At 47.0% G+C, this 12,441-nt stretch overlaps 1 protein-coding gene across 2 annotated transcripts in view; it reads right to left on the bottom strand.

Moving 5' to 3' along the window:
* The window catches only part of AKAP11 (A-kinase anchoring protein 11), a 44,224-nt gene extending 43,471 nt beyond the window's left edge, over positions 1 to 753 (bottom strand). For both annotated transcript variants that reach the window (XM_076363437.1, XM_076363445.1), the window contains exon 1: positions 667 to 753. The gene's annotated coding sequence lies outside the window, so the exon portion shown is untranslated. The remainder of the gene's footprint in view (positions 1 to 666) is intronic.
* Between the last annotated feature and the right edge of the window lie 11,688 nt (positions 754 to 12,441).

The raw sequence follows: 12,441 nt of genomic DNA, 5'->3' as shown, positions 1-12,441 counted from the left end.
CGAACTTATTTAGCCTCCGTGCATCAACCCCCACAACACAAGCAGGAGTCAGCCTCCAGGCCAGACTGCAGACAACCCCACCCGAGGGGGTCACCGGACTTCCCACCGAGGCGCTCCACCGGCAGGCCTTCGGCGCAGGCCGCCGCGCCTACCAAGGGGCGCTCCGGGAAAGAAGGAGGGATGCTGCGAGCACTGCCCCCGCTCCCCACTCCCCGCGTCTCGGGGCCAAAGCGTTGCGTTACCCGCCGCGTCCCCCGTTCCGTGCTGCGGTACGAGGGCGTCCCGCGCGGCGCGGCGCGGCGCGGCGCGGCGCAGCGCGGCCGCCGCCCCCCCCCCCAGCGCCCTCCCCTCAGGTGTGTGCGGGCCGCCGCGGAGGACCCGCAGGGCCCGCTAGGAGGTACGCCGCCCCAGGCCACACAGAGCCCGCTGGGGTGGCGCCAGCAGCGCCTCCTCCCCGCGGGGAAGGGCGGCGGAGGATGCTGCGCCCCTCCTCCGCCCCCCGGCAGCGGGCCACCTGTGGGAGCCAGCCCCGCCTGACAGGCCGGGAGACTGCGCCCCGCCCTCAGCGCTGCCCCTCGCCCTGCGCGGGGACGGAAGCGGCGGGCCCCTCGCCCCCCAGCAGGGCAGCGGGGGATGGTCGGGGGGGGGAGAGCGGGCGCCCCGTACCTGACTGCCTCCTCAGTACCCGGCAGCCGCAGCCATTTCACCGCCAAAAGCGACGGAGCGAGCGAGCGAGCGAGGGCCCGGGCCCGGCCCCGGCCCCGCTACCCCCGTCACCGCCGCGGCGCAGCGCCCCGCAGCCGCCCCGCCCCCTCCTGCCCCGCCCCCGGCGCGCGCCTCCGCCTCTCGCCACGCTTCCCACTAACCCCACCCCCCTGCGGCCTCGCGCGCCTCCGGCGGCCGGAGGGCGTCACGTGGCGGCTGCCACCGGGCCGCCATTGGCGGGAGTTGGAGGCCGCCCCGGAAAGGGCCCCGGGAGGGTGGGGGCGGCTGGGTGCGCGCGCGCAGCTTCCGTCTCTGCTCGCGCCCGCCGTGGGGGTCGCGCGCGCCGTCCGGAGGCCGTTACGGCCGTTACTCGGCCTCCGGGGGCTCGGGGGCCGGCCCGTGTGCCGTACTCCCCTCACGGGAGCAAAACCCGGCTTGTGCCTGTCTGGCCGTGGGGGGGACGCCCCGCGTGTCCCTGTCAGGTCTGCCCCCCTGGATCTTCCCGGGCGCGCTCGCAGTGCGGGGCGTGGGCTCCTGCAGCGCGCCCGCAGGGGAACCTCTGCAGGCAGTCCTCGGTCCCGTCCACAGCAGCAGCGTGGGTCGGCACAGTCGGGACCAGGATCTGCCCCGCGGCAGATGGGTGGTGCGGCGCGGAGCGCGGCGCTGCTTTCCGTGCCTGGCGCCGTAGTTGCAGCCTTTGCAAAGCCCTCGGGAGGTTGCGTGCCTGCGAGGTGGGTCGTTCCTGCCTAGTCAGCCTGGGCTGGAGGCCTGCCTTCTGGTTGCTCATGAAAGCCTCTCGGGCCAGGCTTGCTTTCCAGCTGGCTGGCTGGCTCAGCAGGGTAGATGGGTTAGAGGCTAGAGGCTGGAGTCTGGTTTGAGTCAGACAAGGCACAGACAGAAGACTGTCAAGCCCTGTCTGAAACTCTTGTGCTGCTCCTTCCTTCCCACTCCTTTTTAAACTAAATGGTGCCAGATTCCCCTGTACATCAGGTGTGCTATTTACCCCAGAAAATACACAATTGACTTTCAAATCCTCATGAGTTATGGGAGATGTGTATTTAACCGTATGTGCTGTTGGGGCCTGGGGTTTCGTTGCATGGAAGCAGTCTCACGTAGCTTCCCAACATTATTCCATTTAAGCAGCAGCTCTGTCGGACACTAACCCGACAACAATGAGGACACAAATGAGGAAGTATGTGGAATGATAGGTGATGCATAGTCTAATGCAGTTGGCTAACAACTGTCCCCAAAAGAGAGGCCCAGAATCTGGACAGGTCTTTCTGAGACTCGGCATACGAGAGTCAACCTCAGGAGGAGGAACAACAGAACCAGAGTTCCGCTGTGGCTAAAGGCGCAGACAACATGGCATGTGGTTGCAACAGCTTCTAGAAGACAGAAAAGAAAGAGCCCCCAAAGCTGAATTCGGCAAGAATCCGAAACTTTGTATACTGGGGAAGGGGGTAGGGAAGAAAGAAAAAAAAAAGTCATAAAAAGATGCTAGCCTTGTAGCTTTTTTGGTGCCGGGGGGTTTCAAAGTCTAACCTGCCCACTTTACAGAGAGAAAGACAGACAGAGACTGCCCTGACTTCCTTATAAGTTCTGTTTCTCTTCTGGCTTATGAAAAAGATGGCGGCAAACTTTTTAGCAGGGCCTGTTGCGACAGGACAAGGGGAAATGGCTTTAAACTAAAGGGAGGTAGATTTAGACTAGATATAAGGAAGCAATTTTTTACGCTGAGGGTGGTGAAACACTGGAACAGCTTGCCCAGAGAGGTGGTGGATGCCCCATCCCTGGAAACCTTCAAGGTCAGGTTGGCCGGGGCTCTGAGCAACCTGCTCTAGTTGAAGATGTCCCTGCCCACGGCTGGGGGGTTGGACTAGATGACCTTTAGAGGTCCCTTCCAACCCAAACTATTCTGTGATTCTATGAAACTACATTTTAATTTACACTAAAAACTAATAAGTTGTGCGACAAAGCCCACAAACCATACACAGACTAGGTGGATAAAAGAAACAAAGGATTACTGGTTCTAAAGTATGTCACAGTGTTAGCTAAGTGGGACGAATAAAAGGTTTCTCATATTCCCAGGGACTGCAGGTCCCTATGGGATGGGGAGAAAGTAAATGAATAATAGAATCAAATTTAACTCAACTTAGGCATTATTTCAGTGCCCACTGAGACCAGCCTGGCTTGGAAATACACTGTCATTTGAGTAAAAAAATCTTAACCATTTTGCACATCTTCGGTTAACCAAAAAAAACCCCTCCTTTTGACCAGCTCCTTCATTCAAAATACTTTTCAGTTTTCGTGATAACTAAAGATTCTGTAAGAGGATTTTGTTGTTTTTCATGTATCAAGACTTACAGTAAGTAAAAAATTGCCAAAACAAAATAGATCTGGAAGCAATGTAAACACGAGAAAGCATGCTTTAAAAATAAATTCAAGCGTTTTATTCCCTTTGTTTCATAATTCCCCTTAGACTATTCAGAATAATGAGTTCCTATGGCTCCCTGCCAAAACCTTGAAAAAAATCAAGATTTACCCTCGCCAGGAAACTAGGAAACATAACCCACAGCACACCATTGTTTGTCAGAAAAAATGTTTTTTTAGACAATAATAAAAATGGGGAGGGCTTTGAAATAGTGATTTATATTTTTTTTACAATTGATTTAAATACTGCCTATGTAAAAGCACAGGGAACTTGGCTGGTTAGTCAACACTTCTTAAAATGTATATTAATTATGAAGAAATAGAGTAACCGTTTCTGGGCTCTGGTATTTTGTGTCCTGTTCAGTTTTATATTTTTCAGGGCAGGGCCTGGCCAGTCAGAGCCCGTCCCATTGCCCCCAGCCAGGGAGCAGGGACAGCCCCAGCCCGGGGCATCAGGCACCTCCCTGGGGACAGGGACGGGTCAAGGCCAGTCTGGAACGTCAGCCCATGTGTGGGGGTCAGGATCAGGCCCGGTGAGGGGCCTGATGAGGTGAAGCTGGCTGGCTGGAGTCATGCACCTGTACTGTTTTCTGCCTGCTCTTTCAGTATCAAAAATAGGCATCTTAAGAATCTTTTTGTCAGAAATACTGTCATGTCCCTGGAACTATCCTGAGTCACTGTCTGCACCTGTCTTTTAAGCTTGATATTTTCAGGATCACTGGCTTGGAGCAACTTGTTGAAAGATTACCTCAGACTGACTTGTATGTCATCTCTCTGAGGTATTGAATGCCAGTTCTATAAAAGGAGATGAAGAACTGCTCTGTGACTTTATGGCCGTTTTCCATCCATTTTCTTACTAGTCCCTTAGATTTTTTCCTCTCTACATGAAAGCTACACAGTTGCATGATTGTGTCAGTGGTTGCTTTTTTTTTAATGATACTACCTCTGAAAAATGTCCCTCTATAACTAAAGCTTTATTAAGTTCAGGCAAGACTTTAAATTATATCCAATAAACTACACTAATGTAATTTATAATAATACGGATTGCCTTCTCAAAGGCAGGTAATTTATAGTCTTTCTATTCCTACCTTGAACAGGAGACATAGCATATGCTTCTTGTCTCAAAACCTGGGTAAGCCTGTTCGTTGATACCCTCACAGCAAGCTGGGAAGGATCTGCCACGCTTCATACTATTCCCCCCAAAAAAAATCTAAAGCTCATAAGGTAATAATTTCATTAATGACTTTTAGTGGCTTATCTGTTTATAACATACCCTTCTGCTCCCCAGCCCAGCTACCTGCTTCTACGTCTGCACTGCTTCTGGACTGTGCCTGTATGAACGTTTGTGAAATCAAGCAGTTGAACTGCTTGAAATCAAGAGGTTGAACTGAGAAGTCTAGAAAACAACCTGCTTTCCTTCCTTTTTGCTGATCCAGTTCACCCGCATAATAAATGTGTCAGCGTGGCACTGAGGATAGCACACAGACAACCGAGAATGGAAACAGCTTAAATGGGCTTGTTCTGCCACCGAGTGCATACCCATGTGTTGACTGGCTTTGCCATTTAGACCCTGCTCAGTGTCTCCTTGAAAACACTCTTGACACACCTACCAACTACAAAACTGGAACTTTTTGTTTGAGTGCATGATTTCATTAGTCATCCTGTCATGAATCTTTGGCCTGGGTTCGACCATGGCGTTTTATCTCTGACAAGGGTTGGGTTTATGGCATTATGGTATAATGCGATGACATTTTCTGGTTTCTTTTCACTGAATGTTTCATGAATCTGTTGTTTCCAGTGACATGTTTGAGAAGTCATTTTTATTTGCGTGTTCATGGATATTTTAACTTCTTTTTTCAACAGTGAAAATCGAATAATCTTTACATATGTAACTATGTTGCAGCTATTATTACCACCCCAACATCTGTTGGAGGGACAACACGGCAGGGCATAAGCAATCCGGGAGGTTCCTGGAATGTGTCAATGATAGCTTCCTTCTCCAAGTGGTAGAGGAGCCAACGAGGAGAGGTGCTATGCTGGACCTTGTTCTCACCAACAAGGAGGGGCTGGTGGGGAGCGTGAAGCTCAAGGGCAGCCTGGGCTGCAGTGACCACGAAATGGTGGAGTTCAAGATCCTTAGGGCACCGAGGAGGGCGCACAGCAAGCTCACTACCCTGGACTTCAGGAGAGCAGACTTTGGCCTCTTCAGGGATCTGCTTGGCAGAGTACCATGGGACAAAGCCCTGGATGGAAGAGGGGCCCAAGAAAGCTGGGTAATATTCAAGGATCACCTCCTCCAAGCTCAGGAGTGATGCATCCCAACAAAGAGGAAGTCAGGCAAAAACGCCAGGAGGCCTGCATGGCTGAACAAGGAGCTCCTGGACAAACTCAAACACAAAAAGGAAGCCTACAGAAGGTGGAAGCAAGGACAGGTAGCCTGGGAGGAATACAGAGAAATTGTCCGAGCAGCCAGGGATCAGGTTAGGAAAGCTGAAGCCCTGATAGAATTAAATCTGGCCAGGGACATCAAGGGCAACAAGAAAAGCTTCTGTAGGTATGTCGGGGATAAAAGGAAGACAAGGGAAAATGTGGGCCCTCTCCGGAACGAAATGGGAGACCTGGTTACCCGGGACACGGAGACAGGCGGAGGTACTCAATGACTTTTTTGCCTCGGTCTTCACCGGCAAGTGCTCGAGCCTCACTGCCCAAGCTGCAGAAGGCAAAGGCGGGGACTGGGAGAATGAAGAGCCGCCCACTGTGGGAGAACATCAGGTCTGAGACCATCTAAGGCACCTGAAGGTGCACAAGTCCATGGGACCCGATGAGATCCACCCGCGGGTCCTGAAGGAACTGGCGGATGAAGTTGCTAAGCCACTCTCCATCATATTTGAGAAGTCGTGGCAGTCCGGTGAAGTTCCCACTGACTGGAAAAGGGGAAACATAACCCCCATTTTTAAAAAGGGAAAAAAGGAAGACCCGGGGAACTACAGGCCAGTCAGTCTCACGTCTGTGCCTGGGAAGATCATGGAACAGATCCTCCTGGAAGCTATGCTAAGGCACATGGAGGACAGGGAGGTGATTCGAGACAGCCAGCATGGCTTCACCAAGGGCAAGTCCTGCCTGACTAACCTAGTGGCCTTCTATGATGGAGTGACTACAGCAGTGGACACAGGAAGGGCTACAGATGTCATCTATTTGGACCTCTGTAAGGCCTTTGACAGGGTCCCCCACAACATCCTTCTCTCTAAACTGGAGGGGTATGGATTTGATGGGTGGACTGTCCGGTGGGTGAGGAATTGGTTAGATGGTCTCATCCAGAGGGTAGTGGTCAACGGCTCAATGTCCAGATGGAGATTGGTGACGAGTGGCATCCCGCAGGGGTCCATATTGGGATGGGTACTGTTTAATATCTTCATCAATGACATAGACAGTGGGATGGAGTGCACCCTCAGCAAGTTTGCAGATGACAGCAAGCTGAGTATGGTGCAGTCGACATGCCAGAGGGACGGGATGCCATGCAGAGGGACCTGGACAAGCTGGAGAACTGGGCCCACGTGAACCTCATGAGGTTTAGCAAGGCCAAGTGCAAGGCCCTGCACCTGGGTTGGGGCAACCCCCGGTCTCAATACAGGCTGGGGGATGAAGGGATTGAGAGCAGCCCTGCCGAGAAGGACTTGGGGGTACTGGTGGATGAAAAGCTGGACATGAGCCAGCAATGTGTGCTTGCAGCCCAGAAGGCCAGTCGTATCCTGGGCTGCGTGAAAAGAAGCGTGGCCAGCATGTCGAGGGAGGTGACTCTGTCCCTCTCCTCTGCTCTGGTGAGACCCCACCTGGAGCCCTGTGTCCAGCTCTGGAGCCCTCAGCATAAGAAAGACACGGACCTGTTGGAGCAGGTCCAGAGGAGGGTCACAAAAATGATCAGGGGGATGGAACACCTCTGCTATGAAGAAAGGCTGAGAGAGTTGGGGTTGTTCAGCCTGGAGAAGAGAAGGCTTTGGGGAGACCTTATTGCAGCCTATCAGTACTTAAAGGGGGCTTATAAAAAAGATGGCGCAGACTTTTTAGCAGGGCCTGCTGCGACAGGACAAGGGGGAATGGCTTTAAACTAAAGGGGGGTAGATTTAGACTAGATATAAGGAAGAAATTTTTTATGCTGAGGGTGGTGAAGCACTGGCACAGGTTGCCCAGAGAGGTGGTGGATGCGCCATCCCTGGAAACCTTCAAGGTCAGGTTGGCCGGGGCTCTGAGCAACCTGCTCTAGTTGAAGATGTCCCTGCCCACGGCAGGGGGGTTGGACTAGGTGACCTTTAGACGTCCCTTCCAACCCAAATTATTCTATGATTCTTTGATTCTGTTATTGGTTTTTCCTTCCCTGGAGTTTGATCTGTAACCTACGTAAGTCATCTTCCAAAACAACATGCATGAAGGGTGTAATCCACAGAGTCTATACTGAATTCATCCCTCAGTTGGCCAGTTATGTCCTGCTGACAAATGAGTTCTCAGAGCCAACTTAATAGGCCTTTTAATGCAAAATGGAAAGCGTCACAAACTAACCTTATCAAAAGAGGCATTGTACTACATAAAGACGGTTTCAGATGCTACGAGATTCTTATCCAAAGGCTTGGAAGGCTCTCTGGATTCACATCCTTTCTGTGCATTGTGTTTACTTAGAGGATGCGATAACACCGTCACTATGTTACACAAGAGCGTACAATAATAACGGGAGCTGGCTGGGAAGCGAAATTTTTATTCTACAGGAAATTCCAGCTTGTCAATATCTTGTTTCATCGAGTGCTGGAACAAAACATGGTGGCTCTGCAGCCTTTCTGGCAAAAATGGAACAATCTGTTTCTTTTCCAGCTGACAAGCCTGGGGAGCCAAGAAACCAACTGAGCAGTCAGCATATTGCCAGGGAGCTAGATAGCCAGTCAGCTGAGCTACAGTAAGCAGACAGCTTGGTTGGATTTCTGGCCAGCAGCCACAGCCAGATCACAGCTTAAGCTTCTGTAGAAAGTTTTGATGGAACCAGGATGATCCAGCATTTCCAGTGCCAATCTGTTCAATTAGAAAATGTTCAAGCACCCTCTCAATGACTGACTACTGTCAGAAAAGAATGTAACTCTACTGCACTTTGGATTCCTTACGGATTTCTTCAGCTTTTGCCTTGTGATTTATGCACACATTTATTGCTAGAATGAGCTGATTAAACCAATTAATTTTTCCTCAAGGTTCAATGATGATACCCAAGCCCATGAGGGAGTTTTCAGGGTTTCTGTCATTGCTAGTTTTGTTATTATTGTTATTCAAGCAATGTTGCATGCCAGCAATACCTAATAGTAGCTGCTGTGTATGCCTGCTAACCAGAAGGTACAGTTACTGTAGACAATACACTATTAGATTAAAACAAACTCTTATTTCTGCTATCAGATAACACACTGTTGCATTGTCTTCAGTCCGTATTTGTGGATAATTTTAAGTTAGGATGAACTTGCCAAAAATGCAATAGTGAGGCAAATATATCTTCTGAACTAGGTAAAAGATACTGATCTTTACATTAGTAATGTTGAGGTCAACACCGATACAGAGAGCCCCCTTCATTGCCAGAACTAGCCGTGCTCAAGTGCTAAGTTTGCTGAATATAACCTTAAATATTATGGCAGAACTCTGGCAGTGTTCCAGTTATCTTTCCCTTTTGGTGTTTTTTTGGAAAAGGTATGGGACAAGTTTGTAAAAACATGACATCTTTGCCTTCCTGCAGTTTATGATTATGGTATCATTGTGGAAGGTATCAGCTGCTTTTTTCAAATGTTTAGATAATTTCTGTTTTAGGATAAATCTCATCATTTCTTAAATCTGCAGATACTGTACACTCTGTACACTTCTCTCATTTGTTTCCAACCAGTTGCTGCACGTACTTCCTCTTTAAAGCCCAGAGATGTCATATACCATCGTTACTTCAACTGTGGTAACTCCAGGGAACAATGAATTCCGTTGTAAATGTTTAGTGGTAATTAAATTTTCTGCAACGTCATCTATTTAAGAACTCTCTAATACTCCTGCTGTGAAATCAGAGGAACAACAGATGCTTTACTGAGTTACATCTCAAATCTTGTTCCTTCCACATGTAAATTAAACCCGACTCTTATTTTGTCTCTCAAATTCAACTACTGCAGAGATGCTACAGCAGTCTTGGTGAATTCCATCCTCTTACCATCTGGATTCCAAATAAATTCTATGGCAGTTGCTTTGCTTTTCATTGACCTTTATATTTTCTATGCATGGCCCAGTTTATTGCTGTTTTTACAGTTTATTCTTGAACTGGAAATCGTTTGCATTGTGAGTCTTTTCCCACAATGAAAATAATTTCATGTACTGTTCATGGTGTGCTTGCTTCTTCATTCCTGTTGGATTTGTCATACAGTTTGCTGTGTGCTGCTGCAACGTATCTTAAAATGCGCTTTTCATCTCAGATGCAATAACTTGAGCATATGTTTAAGGTTTAAGTCAGTCTCATTCAATATGTCCATTTGGATTGCCTGGTTTTATATTCCACATACAAATAACTGCTGTCATGTGTCATTTAAGTCTCTCTGATTCTTAATTTCTTCAGTGCTGCCACATACTCGGAGATTCTTTCATTTCCTCCCTGATTCAATATATAAAAGAAATGTTCTTTAAACATGAGCACATTTTAATGAAAGTGTTATTGTCTTTTCCATCAAAATATTGAAGGGAAACTACCAAATCCTTACACTGCTTGGTGACACCTTTTCAGCAATAATAGGAGTATTCATAGCTTCTCCCAAACTTCATTTTCAGTTCTCTCAAAAAAATAAAAAGGAACTAGGAGTGACAAGGAATCAGTCACCTAAGACAAACAAGGAGTGCCTCACTCCTCCATCCACGTGGTTGTATAAAAGCTCACTGTAATACAAAGAATCCCGAAAAGCCTTATGTCAGAGAGAGGGAATTATTACCCTGAGGGGCTGCCGTTGTGAAAAATGGCCACTGTTAACACTCCTTTCCAAGGACCTCTTTGCAAATCACTGTTTGAAGACAGAAAGTGTTGGCCAGAGTGAGACGAACAGAAATGCCTGAAAGAAATATTGTGCGTTCTTCCCTACCGCCGTAAGATTTCTGAGTAGTTGTTTCTAAGCTACCTTTGCTGAAGACTATTTCATTTTCCCAGTGAAATTTTTCCAGGAAAACTTCTCAGCTCAGAAATGTTACATTTACACAGTCTATTGAGAACCAAATAAGTTAAATTTTTCAACTGTCACTGAAGCTGATCAGAGCAGAAATGTAGAATGTAAACAGTGTCTGAAATGTATTTCCAGAATACATCTACTTTAGCTGAAGTCCTGGGAGTGATGATCACCCCATGTACTCCTGATATAGGGAGTACAGCATCCCGAGTCTGTTGGCTCAGTAATGGAATGGGCAGGTAATGATGAATTACGCCTGAGTCTAAATAAGAATGATTTAAAAAATTTCTGCATCTAGAGATATGTGGATAATGATCACAGTAATGTCTATAATATTCTGTCATTGTCAAGGTGCAGCTTGAAAAAAAGCAAGTCTGGCACTTTCTGGAAGAAGCAGCTCTGTGATTTTGCTTGACCACTAAGACAGGACATGAATGGAACAGATCGTAGCTGTATATTAAAATCAAATTGTTTCAACTTTAACGATGTGTCATCATTTACAACTGATAAGACACTGTTCTGTCTATAAATTAATGGAAAATGAGAATTAATATTTGCTTTCAGATAATTGCCCAGGTCACATGCTGCATAATAAAGCAGATGTGCTATAGATAAGTCAGAATTTGATCCTGAAAGCTGTGTTGTAAAAAAGTACTAATTTTTTTTTTCCTTATTTGCCAAAAAGTTTCCAGAATTACCAGCAGCTTTGCATTTCATCGGCTTTGAATACATGGAAATGTTGAGGCCTGTCCCTGCAAGATGATTATCTTGAGACACTGCAGTCAAAAGGTTTGTTAAGTGTTTTCCTGCTACTACAAGTTAGGTAAGGATTGACCAGCTGTGATTTTCTGTTCTTTGGGGGCAGTGAAGGTGGGGTACAGGAAAGAAATTAGTGGCTGAAGCCTCTATAATACTCATATTTCTTTACTTTATGCTAAAAAGTCTACAATAGTCATAAGTGTAGAACCATCTGATCCTTTATGAGCTGACGTTAATGGTATAATAAAGTCACTGAGAGGTAAGTTACAATAATGTACTGGTGATCGATTCTTTAGTAATATACCCTCTAAAACACATCATACCAAAGGAGAGAAATGGAACTGGATTTCATTTCCCCTAGAAGCCCAACTTTACCATTTTTATACCAGAAAATGAAGCTACGTTAATCTGATTTAGCTTATTCATTGGCAAAATAATGTTGATTTTTCAGGGCATCGAAAGCATTTTTTTATGGTTGAAAGCTGATTGATATGAATGGTTTGTGTGGGGAAGAACTTCAGGGTTTCAGAAGAATCACCGAGGAATTTGCGTGCGGCTTTTGTTAGGAAATAGCCTAATGTTTTGTCTTCCCATCCTAGTTCTCTCAGGTTCTGGCAAGGCAGGTTTGCCTGAAGGCACACTTTCTCCTCCTGCCTCCTTCATCATCCAGGGAGGGGGAACCCTTTGGAGCTTTGCAGCTTTGAATGGCTGATTTTCCTTATCACAAAAAATAGAGGGTTTTTTATGAGGCACAGCATTAGAACACACAAGTCCACACCTGATAGCTGTGGGGGAAGAGCCGAAACCTGAGAATGTACTCAGGATCCAGAGTACAGATTATAGCCTTTTTGTTTGTTTGTTTATTTTTAATTCAAGGCATTTATTTTGTCCCCTTCTATCTCAGGTGTGCCAGGGGAGGATGATTTTCTATGTAAATGCACTTGAAGAGACTGCAGAAACCTGATATATATTGAAGATGTTAAGGCTGAGTTTCTAAGTAACCTTAATTTCAGTTTTATAGATGACGAGTTTTAAGATATTATTTTAAAATTTGAAATTAGTATTTATAATTAATATAAATAATAAATTGCAACTTAGCATGGCTATATGGTATATCTGCGGGCAGTATGTGTGTATGTGAGAGAAAAATACACACTGTGCTAGAGAAAATACCTTATATTCATTAAAATAAAGTGTTCTACTGAGGTCTTTAATTTTTAATGTGGGTGTTTTCCAGTTCTGTTCAGGAAAGATAATGATGCACACTGCAGGTGAAGGTGGCTTGCCAGAGCTAGGAGTGCTGCTCACATTGTGGACTGAGGAAGAGAGTACCATATAGCCA

Source organism: Aptenodytes patagonicus, chromosome 1, assembly GCF_965638725.1.
Source record: "Aptenodytes patagonicus chromosome 1, bAptPat1.pri.cur, whole genome shotgun sequence".
Lineage (NCBI taxonomy): Eukaryota > Metazoa > Chordata > Aves > Sphenisciformes > Spheniscidae > Aptenodytes > Aptenodytes patagonicus.
Note: the sequence above shows the minus strand (reverse complement) of the source record. Positions and strands in the feature narration are given on the sequence as shown.